We start from the raw sequence: 16,817 nt of genomic DNA, 5'->3' as shown, positions 1-16,817 counted from the left end.
GACTCTTTTTGGCTGTGCCTTGATAAAATTCCTATTGGAAGACGCTTTCTCCCGGGCAGAGGAGACGCCCATAGAGGCACCCACGCTTACCTCCCACACACCTGCAGCCCCTGGCGGGATGCTGGAGCACAGGCTCCGAGGACTGCGCTCCTCTCCTGTTCCTGCTCTCCTCTCTCCCGGGAAACTACAGTCCAGGCTGCGCCTTCTGCTGCTACAGGGACCTAAGCTCCGCCTCCCCCTCCTCTAGTTGGCGAATTCGGCAGCTGTTGCTCCTCCCCCTGCTGTTCCGGCTGTTGCCCTGGCTGAAGGCGGCGGGAATCTGCTTCCTTGGTACCTTCGCGCTCCCCGCACTTCTGCAGCTGCTCTGCCGCTTCCCTTCCCCGGGGACCCCTCTCCCTTCACGCAGTGGCCTGACGCCTACAGCAGCCTCCCGCCCCGTCCGGGCACCTCCGCGAGGAGCCCAGGCTCAACCTATCCCTGCCTGAGCCGCAGGTCTCGCCGCTCGGTGTGCCTGGTGCTTGGCCGCTTTCGGGGAAACTGCTCCTCCAGCCAGGGTGAATCCTCACACCGCGCCCTCCCTCCATCCTGCCTATTATTCCCGCGGCTTCCTCTCCGCCCGCGCAGCTCGACCGCCCCACGTTCCCCACTTGGGAGTTCTCCCCCCGCCCCGCTTCCTTCCTCGGCTCCGCTAGCCCGCCCCCACAATGGGTGAGTCGCCTGCCGGGCCGACCCTGCATCTTGATTGGCGCAGGTGAGAGCTGACCCCTCCCTTCCTCTTCTTTCCGTGCACCCTCTCTCTTTTTCTCACCTCCTCCCGCACAGACAGGGAACTCTCCTACTATTGGCTAAAAGTGTCCCCACCCATCGCCTAAGGCTCCACCGCATGGCTTGACGGGAATTGTAGTCTTGCATGTGCAGGAATTGCCGACAACACCGGCGAGTGGGACTACGAGTCCCCATAGGCCCCTGCGCGACTCCGGCAGGGCAGGATTCCGGACAACGCCTGGTTCTTCTCGGGTCCTTCCGGCGTCGCCGGAGTGAATTGATCTGGGAGTTGAAGAGGGCTCCAAAGGTGGCAAGTGAAGTCATTGCCTCAGTTGCCGGTAAGGTGTGGCTGTTCTGTCCCAGTCACCGTAGTCCCGCGCGGAGCAGAAGAGCTCTGGGGTCACACGGGGGTCGTGGCTGAGGCACTCGGGCTTGGTTCTGGCAGGCGGAGCGGACGGGGCTGGGAACGGGGCCCTATGGGCGTAAGCGAGGTTACCCTACGCGAGTGGCGTAAGGCGGGTTTGTAAATGCCGCCTGCCCTGCTCGGGCCTGAACGCCTCCAGGAAGTCTTCTCTAGGTGGGGGCGGGAGGGGAAGAGCGAGGTTGGCCTCTGGTGCCCCCGGAGGAGGGAGAGGGCGGATGTGCCTGGGGTGGGGTCCTCTGAAGGTGTGGCTTGGGGCGGGGAGGTGAGGCTGCTGTTTTCCCCCTGCTTTAGAAATAGGAGAGGGAAGGAGTGGAGGAGGGAAGGGGCGCTTGGAGTCTGCTTTTGAGGTGACTCGGGTTATGCCCTTTGAGGGAAGAGGAGAACTGTAGAAGAGTCAAATGTTGACAGAGACCTACGGATTCAGTACCAGTTTCATGACGTGGTCCCTCTAAGGAGGTAATTTTACCCTAAGTAGAAAAGCTTAACGCTATAAAGATGTAATTCCTAAGATGTATTTACTGTTTACTGTTTTCAAAGAGCATTCACAGTTGGATGCTAATGAGGAAACTGAGGGGATAAATGACGTGCCCAAGGTCACACACGTAGGGACAGATCGTCTGAATCTAATCTAGTTTTAATCCAGCTTCTGCATCGGAGCTGCCGCACCAGAAAGGAGTAGGGAGTTTGTTTTTTTTTTGAAGAGGGTGGAGGAAGTTGCAAAGTAATGAATTTTAGGTATTTCTAAGAAGCCATCTGTGAGGTGAAGAGTTTCTTTGAGCTGGAGAGAAATTCCTCAGCAAAAGAAAAGCACGCACTCTAACCTGTTGGAAAAATAAGAAGAATCAGTTTCAACTTACCTATTTTTTCCTTTTATTAGAGGTATATTAAATGATGGACTGTGCTACCATTTTAAAGGGTAGTTGATGGGACAGGAGAAAGTCAGGTAACAATGCAGCTCATCCTTACTGGTGAAAGATATTCCTTTCCCTTTCTACCTTAGTCTTTACTCTGTTTTTTTACTTTCAGCTGAGAACAATGGGATTAGGATTCTTTCACGAAACTTATTTTACACTTTTTCAAATAATGCAGCAGCAAGAAAGAGTTTATTTCTAGTTGTGCTCATTACTAGAAAAGAAGATACGTTGCATTTCTTGGAGGTAGCATCACATTTTTGTTGATTTTTATTTACTTCCCCTCATTTTCTTGGCTCGTGTGTGTGTTGTGTGTGTGTGTAATTAATAGCATCAGGCTCTTGTATATTCTATTTTTCTTAGCATCATCTATGAGTTTTAACTCATCCTTATTTTATATTAAAGAATGGAAAAATGGACATTTGTGTTTTATATTGAGCAGAAAGCAGTGTGCTTGTTCCAGTCTTACCCATTGTTGTGACCAATTATAATTACAGTTCACATATATTATTATTAGACAGTTCTTTAATAGAATTTTAGGAGTATGTTCATTGACATTAAGATCTCTTCCTGGTAAGTTTATAGCTAAAAATCGGGTATCTACTGATAGCAGGTAATCAGTCATGGTTTACTGTTGTATAAGTTGACCATTTAAATAGGCAGTATTTTGAATGTACTCTGAAATTATTAAAATTATCCACAATGTGTTTAACTTTTGAATGCAAAAACACTTTATAGGATCAGAAATACTCTTACATTCCTCTTTGATTGAAACTCAGATGGTCTGGAAATTAATATGACTTTTAAAATGAAAGAGAGGTATGATGCTATAGAATGAAGTAAAATAAAAAATAATTAGTACCATAAGTAAGTAATGCAGTAGACAAGGAAGGAAGACTGACTGAACAAATGGAAAATTATGTGGAGGTAACTGGCTCAGTGCTGTGTTAGAAGGGTGCGGTAGTTTAAATAGACCATAAACTGAATATGAGTCAGTTATGGTAAAGCAAGAATGTGAAAGTATTTTCTATATGGCCATGTAGGCATTTGCTTTTTGTTGGAGGAAGTGAGAAATGAGTTCTTATTTTTGACATGCAGTTAGGAGGTTGTGGAATGACTTTTGAACCAAAAGCCAGGAAAACTTGGAAATTAGTAAAATTAATATAATGCACTTGTCTAGTGAGTGTTAATTTTTGTCCTTGGTTCGATTCTACACCAACTGCTCTTCATCTCTGAGCTTCATTATAGTATTGATATTTCACCAATGGCGAATGGTGAGTAACGGAATGGCGGGATAATGTTTCTATTGTATTTATCATCTTTCAGTCACATGCTGGAGTACTGTGGTCATTTTGGAGCTCTGCACATTGAATAACTTAGGGCTCACAGAATGATGTGTACGCTTGTATTTTTATAGTAGTTTGCAATTCACCAGTGTCCACATTTATTGTCATTTTGGGTTTTGCAGGAGCCTTGTGTGAACTTTTGGACCTCATCTCTTATAGGGCTTAGGTTGTGTCCCATATACATGATTTTTTTTTCTTTAAGGATGTAAGATCTGTAAGAACAGGACTGTTGTGTTATCATTGTGTTTCCCAGTAGGTAAAATAATTGAGTACCTGTTTACAAAGAGAATAAAGAAGTTCAGATTGGTTAAGTGCAAGATCACGGAGCTAGTAACTGGTGGGACCAAGGCATAATCCAGGTCTTCTGACTATAGATATTTAATATTGTGGAATAAAGACTCAGTTCCCTTAGATTATTTATTTTACATGAGAAAAAGGCTTAAAATGATTTAAATATTCAAATACTGTTACCCTCTTACTCAGTTTAATGCTCACAGTTTCTCTTGTCTCCTATCTAACTCTCCATCCTTAACCCCAGCCTTTCTCATTTACCGTGCTTTTCAATTACTACCTACAAAAGCTCTTTCCTGACCTTTGTACGTGTTACATCCTCCTGCCTGGGCTGCTTCCCCTCCCCTTCCCAAGTCTGGCCCACTCCTAGTTAATTTTCAAGTCTCAGTTTAAATGTTATTTCTCAGGGGAACCTTCTCTGACCATTGACCCCTCCTTCCCCAAACTACAGTAAGTTCCCACTATATCTTCACCATACTCTGTAATTCTTTGTAGCATCATCACAAGAGGAACTTAATTATTTCTGTGTTTATTTGGTAAATGTCTGTCTTGCTCACTAGATTGTAAGCTACCTGAGCAGGGCCCTCATTTGTCATGTGCCTTACCTCACTACTTATACAGTAGTGTCTGACACAAAGTTAACTACTCAGTAATTATTTGCTGAATTTATGAACAAATGTAAGTGCATTCATGCACAGTGCCTCCAGCACTCTACTAGGGGCAGAAATACAGAAATTAATAAAGGAGACATGTTCCCTACCTTTGAATAAAAAGGAGTTATTTTCAGAAGTTTAATATAAATTGTAGAAAGATGTTTGTTCTTCCTTAGAGGTCTGTAAAATCAGGGTAGTTTTCTCTGTGGACATGGCAAAGGAATCATTTTCTATTACAGCAAAATTTCTGTGTAACAGCATTTTGGACACCTTGTCACTATCCTGCTTTCGCAAGCAACATTCATTATAACAGAATACAGATGTGGAAGAAACTAACTTTCAGTGGATTCTGTTCTTCCCTAATGGTATCTCATTCTGTCCTCAACAAAATTCATGCATTTTCCTTTTTTCTTTGTTGTTTTGTTTCATTTTTTAACCACAGTATCTTCCTTCGAGTTTTTACCTTTAGTGTCACCTGCCTTAGGCAAGGTGACTGTAAAATTGAGTAGTACTTATTTCAGAGGAGCTTATAGTTTGTGCTTCTTGAAAGTTTTCATATTTCAGTGAGTCTTATGGTAATATCTTATTTGCTTTAACATAGATACTTATGAGAGTAAAAATATTATTTTCAAAACATGCAGACTAAATTCAGGAAAAAATTGTGTCAGGTTTTGGTCCTGAAAACAAATTCTCTGATCTTTCACAGTACTGTAATAATGGCATAGAATAAATTCAACAGCTCTGTGTTGCTGTAGCTTTGCCTGCCTTCATGAATTTACCCATTTACTCTTCCACAAGATATTGTCGAAAAGTGATTGCTGATATTTGGCTTTAAAACTTGATAATGCTCCCAGTTTTTATTTTTAAATGTAAGTCTTTGATAAGTCCTAAATTTAATTTTTAAAAAGTAAGTCGCTATGTTGTTTGAATCTTGGATAAAAAATTGATATTGACCTAGCATACTAATATGTGAAAGATAAAACTGAAGTACTGCTTCTTATATCTTGTTGGGTTATTAAGGTTGATATGATTGGTAATGTATGCCAAGAATTTTAAGCTAATTCCATGATAAACAATTTTTTTCCATAATATAAACTGCAGAAGTGATTTAGATATTAAATAGTGTCATCGATGGTGTGTATTATTGCATTTGAAATGTTATAGAAAGTTGCAGTCTTAGAGATTTATGTTTTAGCAATCTGCGCGTGCACATACACACACACACACACACACAATGTAAAAAGTGAAAGCATCTTTATTGTAGCAGTTAGAAATAATTTATTGGCAGAAAGGTAAACAGTATAGTTTGGTGGTCCATTTTCGTCTGTATGAAGATGAAGAATTCAGTTTTCTCATTTTAGCTATACAATTAATTGCATCTTGGATGTAATATTAGTTTTATTTTTCAAGGTCACCCTTACATTTTTGGTATGTATAATCTTTTTTTTTTTTTAACCACCCAAAAAGTGAAATAAATATTCAGTCTCACTATGCAGTTGCCTAGAATCAGGTGTTGCTATTAAAAAAAAAGAAAGAAAGAAAAGAGGATTTTTTATCAGCAAGCTTATGAATTATTGGGTAACAGCAGTAGAGCTATTAAGTGGTAGTCACTACTGTTTACTTAGGCCAGTCCTTTGGAAATAAGTTTACCAGAAGTAAGTTAGATTGCATAATAATGATACTTTGGTTCATTCATTTATCAAATATTTATTGAATATATATTATGTATAAAATTGCCTTAAATCTTCTTTGTACCAACCCTATGATGTAGAGGCACTATTATCCCCAAGGTAAATGAGAAAACTAAAGTACAGGGAGGCTAAGTAACCTCCCTGAGGTCACACAACTACTTATTGCTTGGAATTAGGATTTGAATCCATGCTGGCCGAGTTAAGACACCATATTTTTAATCATGGCAGTAAAATGATGTTAGTGATTGAGCGCCATTGGAGGGCAGTTAGTGTTGCAGTTACAGAAAAGTTGTATCTTAGATGCTAAGGTCGGTGTGGCAGGCAAAAATTACTTATCTTCAAGCTTACTCTAAAAAAAAACACTTAGGAAGTTACCACATTGGAAACTAACAGAGCGTCAACACATTTTTCCTCTAGCATTGGAATAGAATTACTTTTCCTTTGAGTGCTGGATCAGGTATTTAACTTGTTATTCAGAGATCATGTTGGAAAAGAAATATGTACGTTATAATACATAATCACTGTGTGATTATGTGCAATCACAGTGTGGTGAGCTGCTCATCATGAGGGACAACTATGGCTCTCAGTCTGATTGGGGGGGCAGCAGATCCATGTCTTTATCTCTTTCATTCTGGGGCTTATATGCGTGGAATGGAATTATGATCACCTACCTATTTCAATAGTTCTCTTTTTTGTTGTTTTCTTCAAAAAAAATTGTTCAGCATGTTCATTGAATTTGCATAGAAAAGTGTATATATAGTATGACACAGGTATGCTCCCTGGAGTTATGTGAAGTGGCAGCTTAACATGTTATTTCTTTACTGTCTCTCTTCCCTGCAAGACTGCACACCCTCAAGGGCATGGACTATATCTGGCTTTTCATCATCACATCTCTAACACTGTTGCTGATGTAGACTGACTATATAGAGTACTGAGCTAGGTACTAGAAAATAGAGAACAGAATAAAACTTCTCTACAGTGTTTATAATTTGGTGGATAATAGGGGATGGAAAGACCGTCATATGGACATTTAGCCATTCTGATATATTAAGTACTTGAACATGCATCAATTCATTTGATAATTTTGGATCAGAGCTGATAGGAGGGGGGAAAATGATAGTTTCTCTAAGTTACCTTCTGGTCCCTGGCACTGAAACATGCCTTCCTGCTTTATTCAACCATCCTGTCTTCAGGATGAACTGGAACTCCAGTGGAGTTTGGAGTTCAGGAAGGACAAAATCCTAAGATGTTACACATCTGCTGCCTTCTTAGACTTCATTAGGTTGCTGCAACCAAAGGCATTTGGGAATGGTAAATGAATCAGACATGGCCTCCAGATTTCAATTGCTCCCTATACCAGTTCACATTGTTGCAAGGCTTTCTAATTTAATTACAAAGCATTTTGAATATGGTCTTTTATTCAGAAGTAGATACTTGTGGATGCCTTCGTCGGTAATCAAATTGGCATTTTGGCAGTATTTTCAAAACTTGAGAGATTTCTGAGGTCCTACCTTAATTTTGGTGTGCTTCCTTGAAGAATGAATTACAGTTTTGCAAGTGAAGGTCAGGTGGAATTGTATGTATGGTTTAAGCAGAGACCATTCTATCTCCCTTATTTCTTCTTGTGACTAATAGAATTTTTATTTGAGATCAGTTGGGAGCTAAAGGTGAGGTTAAAGTTCATCATCATGATAGAATCTTGTCCTTATTAGCATCTACTGGTAAACAAATGAGTCAGAGTCCATTTATCATCTGAGGCTAATAATTTTATCAACGTTTCAGTGCTTTGTGGCAGTGTTGTGGTGCAAAGAAATTTGATAAGGTAAGATAAGAAAATATACATTGCATACTGTAGAGAACCTTAAGCAGTAAGGAGTCATTAAGTAAGATAGTAGGTATATAAGATTATAAGTGTTACAGAGCAGGTAAGCCTGACCCATGTGGTACAGTCTCCTTACATTGTACTTCCAAGCATAGAGAACATAGGGACAGTATGAGAGCTTGAGTTTAATTGAATTTCTAAGGGGTTTTAAAGGAAAGCTTTAGCATTATATTTGAGAAATTAAAACATCACAAATACTAATAAAAGGGAAAATGAAAAGATGTACCTCAATTAAATGCTAAATGACTGTTCAGTTAGGCATTATTTAATTCATGAACCACTAGATTAAGAACTTTATGGGCATAAGTGAACACATTCAAGGGAACAGATTTGTTTCCTGCCTTCCAACAAATGTTTTCATTTAAATTTTGTTCAGACCAGAATTTAACAAAAATTTAGGCATTCGAATAGGAAAAAAAATTGAGGATTGTCACAACCAAAGAGACGTGTATCCTTTTTCCTGAACCTGTTGTGCAGAAATATCTTAGAAGCCAGTTGCTATTTTTGTTGTTCCCATTTCCCATCAGCTAATTCAGAGGTAGCAAGCCTTTTGATTCTATTATCTTTTGGTTTTCCTATATAGATTATCCCCCTTTATGGCTTATCTTGAGAAAATCTTTGATCACATCTTGATTTCACTCTGCTACTGAGCCTACTTCTGGGCCACGGCTTTCTTTATTAAATTGCTCTATGTACATTAAGAGAATAAAAGGTAATTTTAACACAGGCTTGCATTTGATGATCACATTCTTTTAAGGATTCCTAAACTATGTAATTTGATTTGGATGATATATGTAACTTTTTTGGGTGGCCCAAGTAATTTATATATGCCTCCATTTTGGCAAGTGGGGGAGAAAAGGTTTTAAAAATATGCTATGTGGGGCTTCCCTGGTGGTGCAGTGGTTGAGAGTCCACCTGCCAATGCAGGGGACACGGGTTCGTGCCCCTGTCCGGGAAGATCCCACATGCCGCGGAGCGGCTGGGCCCGTGAGCCATGGCCGCTGAGCCTGCGCGTCCGGAGCCTGTGCTCCGCAACGGGAGAGGCCACAACAGTGAGAGGCCCGCGTACTGCAAAAAAAAAAAAATGCTATGTAAGTGGCCTTTATGGCATTGTTATATCAGTATTAGGCTATCCTTGTGTGTGCTATGCAGGGACAGGACTAGGGTAGGCAGGGAGGGTCTAGGGTACAAAATTTAAGAAGGCGCTCACTCTCTGTCAGGCAGGTGAGACCTTAATTTTGTGCTCTAGGCATCCGGTTTGCCTCACCCTAGTTCCATTCCTGATGCCATGTCAGGTTCATAGAATCTTGAATAAAACATTAATAACTAATAATATGAATTGAATGTTTATTGTGTGTCAGACAGTGTAATGAGTACATGCATTTTGTACTCTTAATTCTGTGAGGTGAGTACCTCAATCGTTATTTCCAGTAATTTCTCATTGAGTTTAGAAAGAGATTAAATAACAAATGATATCACCCACCTGAGCAAAATTCAAACTTAGACCTTTGTTTCAAATCTAAGCACTTACCTACTGCTCTGTACTGTCCATCTGTAGAAAAACCTAATTACTTGTCCATTTTATGATTTCTGTATTAAGAAGCTACTCCCGCAAATTTGGAAGTTCTTACACTGACATGATGCAGGTAACTTTTAAAGTGAGTGAGTCAGAGGTCTCAGCAGCAGCAAATGGAAGATCCACAAACTTGTGCTGCTGAGTACCCTAGGGCGACCTTGAATCAGAGCCACATTCCCACTGGCTTCCATCTCCAAACACTCTGCGTGGAGTCTGGGGGTCTTGGCTCTCAGCTGCAGGACCAGTGGAGGACACAAAGAGCAGGGCAGGTGAGCCTAGAAGTAGATCAGTTTGGCAGACTAAGATGTCCTGTACAATAGGTTATAGTAGCTCAATTGCATATTTGTTTAAAATATCTGTGACTAGTTTCTTAATGTGAATTTCTGGGGACTTTTATTTCTAAATTGTGAAATTTGGAGATTGGACTAGATAATATATAGTAATGTATACTAATGGTTGTTATCGCTTTAAAATTTGAGGGTCTTTTTTTTTTTTTTTTTTTTTTGCAGTACGCAGGCCTTTCACTGTTGTGGCCTCTCCCATTGCAGAGCACTGGCTCTGGACGTGCAGGCCCAGCGGCCATGGCTCACGGGCCCAGCCGCTCCGCGGCATGTGGGATCTTCCCGGATCGGGGCACGAACCCGTGTCCCCTGCATCGGCAGGTGGACTCTCAACCACTGCACCACCAAGGAAGCCCCAATTTTAGGGTCTTAACATTTAGGTTTCTTAAATGCATGAGCATGTGACAACAGTACAGATAAATTTACTGGTGAGAAATTGAGATCTGGAACTATCTGAATTATGGAAAAAATCTGGGTCCGGATATCTTTTGCCAGTCCTTATCCTTACTATTCGGACCACTCACCTTTGTTCTTACGATGCTTTGTTCATAATGCTTGTGTAGTGATTGTCCCTAGAGCAGTGATTCTCAAATTGTGGAGAGAGGTGTTTAAGGGCTCCTGTGAGAGGAAGGGCTGGTAAACCATAGTTATTACTTAATACATGTATTGAATAAATGCACAGTTGAGTGTGTTTTATCTCACATTTAGGATTTGATAAAAGAATTTATTTGAAAAACAAAACAGTTCTGCTGTTCTAAGGTTTACAATCACTTATCTTCCCCCATTTATCTGGTTTTCAAGAGTCCTTGACTCTCCTGGCTAGATGGTTGATTGTACAGAGGACCTGACCTCTAGAAAGAGATCTTGTCATACTAGATTAAAATGTACTTAATCATAATAGCTAATATTAAATAATTACTGTGTTCCATGTACTGTTCTAAACACTTTATCTGTAATAACTTGTTTAATCTTTACAACCTTAAGAGACAGATACTATTGTTATTCTCATTTCATAGATGAGAAAACTGTAGCACAGAGAAGTTAGATAACTTGCCCCAGGTCACAGAACTAGTAAGTAGTAGATCCAGGATTGATTCCAATCGAGTCTGGGTCTACAATCACTATGCTTGTCACTTATCTCACTAATGACAGTGCTGTTAATGTTGACTAAGTATAGTAGGCCCTCCCTTTTTCTGCCTATAGGTTCCAAGACCCCTAGTGGATGCCAGAAACCTCAGATAGTACCATCCCCTCTATATACTGTTTTTTCCTATACATACATATGTGTGGTAAAGTGTAATTTATAAATTAGCAAGAGACTTTTTTTTAAGATTTTTTTGATGTGGACCATTTTTAAAGTCTTTATTGAATTTGTTACAATATTGCTTCTGTTTTATGTTTTTGGTTTTTTGACTATGAGGCATGTGGGATCTTAACTCCTCGACCAGGGATCGAACCTGCACCCCCTGCATTGGAAGGTGAAGTCTTAACCACTGGGCCACCAGGGAAGTCCCAGCAAGAGATTAACAATAACTAGTAATAAAATAGAGCAATTATAACAACGCACTGTAATAAAGTTATGTGAATATGGTCTCTCTCAAAATATCTTATTGTACTGTACTTACCCTTGTGATGATGCAAGGTGATAAAATGCCTGAGTGATAAGATGAAGCAAAGTGAATGATGTAGGCATTGTGATGTAGTGTTAGGCTACTATTGACCTTCTGATGATACGTCAGAAGGAGGATCATCAAGCATGATGATGTCAATGGTTGCATGTTGGGAGCAGACAATATCTATGGTTGGGGGTCTCAGGCTGGAGGGTGTGAGATTATGTCATGCTGCTCAGAATGGCGAGCAATTTAAAACTTATGAATTGTTTATTTCTGGAAATTTCCATTTAATATTTTTGGACCGCAGTTGACCTCAAGTAAGTGAATCTGGATTGGTGGGGGTGGGCACTGTATAATTCAAACAGCCCTATTACTGTTTTCCTTTAGGTAACATTGTGAACTTTGAAGTCTTTCTTAGAACCTTAACCCTCACTTAACCCTCTATAGAAAAATAAACAGTAAGTTTTAAATGACTGATTTATAAGTATATGTTTAGAACCAGATCTGCTTAATAGTTAAGGAACACTTGTCTGTGAAAGCTGTATGGAGTTTAACAAAGAATGATAAAGTAAATGGAGTTAAATTGCTAAATTTTACATTTAGGCATTTTTCCTTCGTGGGTCATTGTGTGCTAATTTGCCAGTGTTACCTATTTTCAAAAACATCTTAATTTTCAGATGTTGTTTTAGTTAGAACTTCTATTATTTCTTAATAACTCAGGAAATGCTTGTTTGGTCAGTCATGTGTACAGAGATATTAGAGATTATATCTTTTTTATCTTGTTGTTTTTTTTTTTTAAAAAAAAAACAGTTGGTGGTATCCGATTCCTGGAAATTGTGGTATAACAGAGGAGGTGCCTTTACAAATCTGACTGAGATCAGATCTTCCAGTGAAGTGATAATTCTTTGCAGACTGTATACTTTCTTTAAATAGTTACTTAAAAGTGCAAAAATACAGTGCTTAGTAACTTAGTAAATTAAAGTGATTTAATATAGAGGCTTTATGGTTTGATTTAGAAATTACTTCATCTTTCAGTCTAATTATATCACTTTCAAGTATACAGCTCGGTTTTGGTCCATCTTAAAAAACTAAAGCATAGATAGGTCAAGTGACTTGCTCAGAGACAAGATGGTTTATAATGACAGAATTTGAGCCCATGTTTTCAGATCGTTCTTACACTCCTTTCACATATCTCTGCACAAATTGTGCATTTATTATTTTGGAGAAGCCTAGAAAAAATTGATACATGTAAACAGATAGAGTGGCAAAATGTAATATATTACACCTACCATTAAGAAGAGATTGTTCCTAGAGGTCCCTAAATGCAAAATTCTATCAATACTAAGCTGACAGCAATGCATGTTCAGGGAGATTGAGTTCCACGTTACCTTATTCAAGAAGAAAACTGTTAGAATGGAGGACCTTGAATTATAGAAAATATAATTTGCAGAGGAAGGAGAGAGATGTAGGTGTATCCTGAAGGTTCAAGCTCATTTTGGTCTAAGTAGGATCTCTTACTTACCCTGTTCCTCTGCCTGCCTTTTTCCTAGCTTCCTCCTCTAAACCTTTTGTCTCTTGTTTGGAAGTGGCTACAATATTTTGGCATGAGAAGGCCCTAAAAGGTAGGTTGTGATATCAGATGCCCACCTTTCCAGCTATGTGAATTGGCCAGACTGATCTATACCCACTTTGGAATAAATTCAGTTTCTGGGTGTGATTCGTGATGCCGGATGCTTAAGAGAAAGCAAGGGGTTGTCAGTTATTTGAAACCCTGAATCAACCAACTATTGAAGAGGATCTCCTTATTGGAATTCGTGAATTTTTTTAAGATCTGATGAGATCTCTTTCTTTTTTAAAAATTTCCCACGAGATTACTTTGGAACCTTTAGGAGATACCAGTAATAAAATTTTATTATCACTGAATTTTAGAGTACCATGGCCTTTAAGATGATATAATTTTTACCCCTTTCTGTTTCTGATGAGGAAACAAGGTCAGTGATTAAGTGAAACTTCTACAAAGTCAGGACCAAAAAACCCTGTCTCAGGTACTGAGTCAAACTTAATTTTACCTATGTCTCAAGACTGGCCTTAGCAACTCTTTTTTCTGACTCTAGCCACTGTTCTTTCCATACCAGTGATTTCCAGCCGGTTCTGTTGACAAGAATCATCTAGGCCGGCTGTTAAAATACAGCTTCCTTGACCCTTTCTTGGAGATTCTGATTGAGTAGTCTTGGGGATTTGTGTTCTTAATAGGCCCTGAAGTGATTGTGATGCCTTAGGTCATCCAACATTTGGAAACTTCACCACTCTTCCACTCTTTCTCATAGGAAAAGTTTTGCTTTCTGCTAAAAGTTGGGTGATTTTTTGGATATTTCTTATGTGTAAAGCAAGGTTAACCAATGTTGGAGATGCTTGCACTTTGAGAATTTTGTGAACTATTAAATTATACACCAGTTATGTCCCTAGGATCGCGTCCTGGTAGCCTTAATAAAATTGAGACATTAGAATTTATAATCTCTGTTTTATTTTCTTTGGTTTTATTTGGTTTTCATGTAAATTTCTGTTGGAATTCTGGTTTTATTTGCAGTTATCTGATGCTTATATTCTCTTAGCTTACTATAGTAGGAAGAGCTTGTGATAGCCAAAAGAAGTAAAAACTGGTAAATGTAACTGGGTCCAGACTTTGTTAATAAAATTATTTAGATTTCTGGGTCTGTTTTTGTTTTGCTAGCCTTGATATTTGAAAAGTATTAGCAAGACTGATTCAACTTATAAATTGCCCATCTCTTAACTCACTGATTTATTCGTTCAACAAACGTTTATAAAGTGTCTACTATGTACCTGCTATGCTGACTGTAATGGCTATTGGAAAAAAGAACTACACTTGTAAACTGTAACATGAACTCATGGGTTCTGTTTACTGCTAGAATAAACAGACTTCTTTTAGCTAAATATTATGGACAGTTTGGAGAGCCAACAAAAATAAATAAAACTTCCCCTCTTTAGGGAGAGAAATTAAAGGGATTATAAGAATATAGGACCATGTAAGGGGGCTAAGTACTAGATTTCACTATAGAGAAAAACAAGACAGATAGACCTGCCTACAAATATTTTTTAAGTGTAGAATTTACTTTACTTAGGAAGCTTCTGTTTCTCCCCAAGAACTGCATACATCAATACCAAGAACTTCCCTTTGTTCACTCATTTTATTTGTGAGTAAATAGCTTTGGCTCTGTTGTGCCCAGATGGAGTAAAGTGAGGCTGTTTCAGGAAATGCTGATTCTGAGCCTTAAGATACACCCAAGTATAGTTCTTTAAATGAACAGACTCCTGTGGGTTGGTTGGGTAGTGCAGGGCAGAAACTCCTAAGACTGAGTTTGGCATTGGAGTGGCTTGGAGTAATTGGCAGGTTGTCCATTAAACCATTTCAAATGAAGAAGCATGTAGAAGGAATGACAGCATATTTTAACTTGAAGTTGAATTAAAATTAGCAGAACAATTTAATATTTAAAAAGCCTTATTGGAATTGTTGATTTTTAATCTCATGTAAACACTAATGAAACTGTTTGGCCCCAGCTTGTGAACGTGTGTTCTGAAAAGGCCAGATGTAAATTGGTTCTTTGGAACATTTTCCCATAGGAACAATATTTAAAAAGGTGGTTAAGTGTGGAGTGGGCCAGCCACCTATGTAGCCCATAATGTTGCTATAATATTATCTTTTTGATGACAAATAGTAGCTGATAGTCCTGTAAAGTTAGTTTAAGAAGCAAGAAATAAATATATATATATATATTTATATGTATAAAAATAAATGTATATATACAGAGGGAGAGACAGTTGACTTAAATCATAAATATTTTAAGTGAAAATTTTCTGATGTGGTACAATACTGTGGTATTGTACTGATGTGGTAAAAAAAAAAAATGAAATAGCTCTTCAAGTTCTGTTGTTGGCCCTGTACTGCTATTTTTCACTTTCTTTTTTCATAGATACTGATGCTTTTTATTTACTACTTATACTGTACATCCAGTATCCATCATTTTCATTTTGACAGCACTTCAGCCCCTCTTCTTTATTCCAAGTTTATTATGAAAAGGTATTCACAGTTAATTTTTAAGTGGAAAAGCAGATTACCAAATGGCTTATTAAGAAATCAAATAGGAACAGCAGGGCCAGAATTGATATTTATCTGCTTGCTCTTGCTTATTATTCAGGTCCTGTTGATCTAGATGCACCAGATTTCTTAAGTTTTCCTTGCCTTCAACTTCTGTTCCTCCATTCTTTCCTTAATGCTGTGACCAAAGCAGTCTACTTAAGTACCAATTGTCTCATTAGGTAATGATTTTCTCTTGTCCTATAGAATAAAATTTAGGAATTGGCCTTTTCTTCCTTTTATTTATTATTTATTTGGTTCTGTCAAGTCAGGGAGCAGATTTAAGCTCAGAAACAGGAAAGACTTTCCATGTTTAGAACTACCAGAAATAAGGCTAAACTGTTTTTGTAAGTGTTGAGTTCCCCTTCACTGGTAGGGATAAATGGAAGAATAGTAAGCAGTTCTCAAACGGGACAGGTTATTGGAAGTTTTTAAAGCTATGAGTACTGGCCTTTGTAGCTTTGAAACTGCTTAGATCTTCCACAGTCTGGCTCAGATAATGTTTTAATGATTAAGACCACACCTTTTTCATCCCCCATTGTATCTTGCATGTAGTAAGTGCTAAACATCTATTTATTCAGTGAATGAATAACTTCTGGGCATTTTCCTGGGTAGATGAGGTTCTGGGTTTTCACTTCATACTTTATTTTCTGATTTGGGAGTGTCAGATCTGTATTCAGAGCACAGGGATCAAGTCACAGGCCTCTGCATGTGTGATCTTTGGCAAGTTATTTATCATCTCAGAGTCTACATTTTCATCTGTAAAATTAGAATGACAGTTACTCTAAGGTAAGTTATTAGGACTAAATGCATGTGAAATGTGTTTTATAATCTGAAAATGCTTTATAAATGGTAGAAATTATTCAAAATTAATGGCTTTTTGTTTAACATGTATATCATTTAATATACAGGTATGTTACTACTGTTACTCTCTCACCTTATAATTAGGCTCATATTTCAGCCTAGCAAAGGAATTAAGTACAGTTGCTTTCTCTTAAAAAGCAACACATTTCTTCAACTCCTCAAAGCAAAATTTCTCTCTTATATTGTTGAATTCTCAATATTTTATTTCCAAACTACCAGTGTCTGGGTTTTTCTTCTTAGTCTCTGTGTCAGATTTGGACAAAGATTCAAAAAATGCCACTGGCAAAATTAAATAATATTAAGTGAA

The 16,817-nt window shown here is 38.7% G+C and overlaps 2 protein-coding genes across 4 annotated transcripts in view; one reads left to right on the top strand and one right to left on the bottom strand.

Annotated features, from left to right (window-relative positions):
* SERPINI1 (serpin family I member 1) overlaps nt 1–243 on the bottom strand; it is a 68,526-nt gene extending 68,283 nt beyond the window's left edge. The window contains exon 1 of one of the 2 annotated variants that reach the window (XM_067737960.1): nt 91–243. The gene's annotated coding sequence lies outside the window, so the exon portion shown is untranslated. The remainder of the gene's footprint in view (nt 1–90) is intronic. The other variant, XM_067737961.1, reaches the window with a different exon arrangement.
* A 401-nt stretch (nt 244–644) lies between these two features.
* PDCD10 (programmed cell death 10) overlaps nt 645–16,817 on the top strand; it is a 39,553-nt gene continuing 23,380 nt past the window's right edge. Inside the window, exons 1-2 of one of the 2 annotated variants that reach the window (XM_067737965.1) lie at nt 645–1,103; nt 1,481–1,645. The gene's annotated coding sequence lies outside the window, so the exon portion shown is untranslated. The remainder of the gene's footprint in view (nt 1,104–1,480; nt 1,646–16,817) is intronic. The other variant, XM_067737964.1, reaches the window with a different exon arrangement.

The sequence above is a fragment of the Pseudorca crassidens genome, chromosome 5 (genome assembly GCF_039906515.1).
Source record: "Pseudorca crassidens isolate mPseCra1 chromosome 5, mPseCra1.hap1, whole genome shotgun sequence".
Lineage (NCBI taxonomy): Eukaryota > Metazoa > Chordata > Mammalia > Artiodactyla > Delphinidae > Pseudorca > Pseudorca crassidens.
The sequence above is the reverse complement of the archived record's forward strand: the minus strand, read 5'-3'. Positions and strand labels throughout refer to the sequence as shown.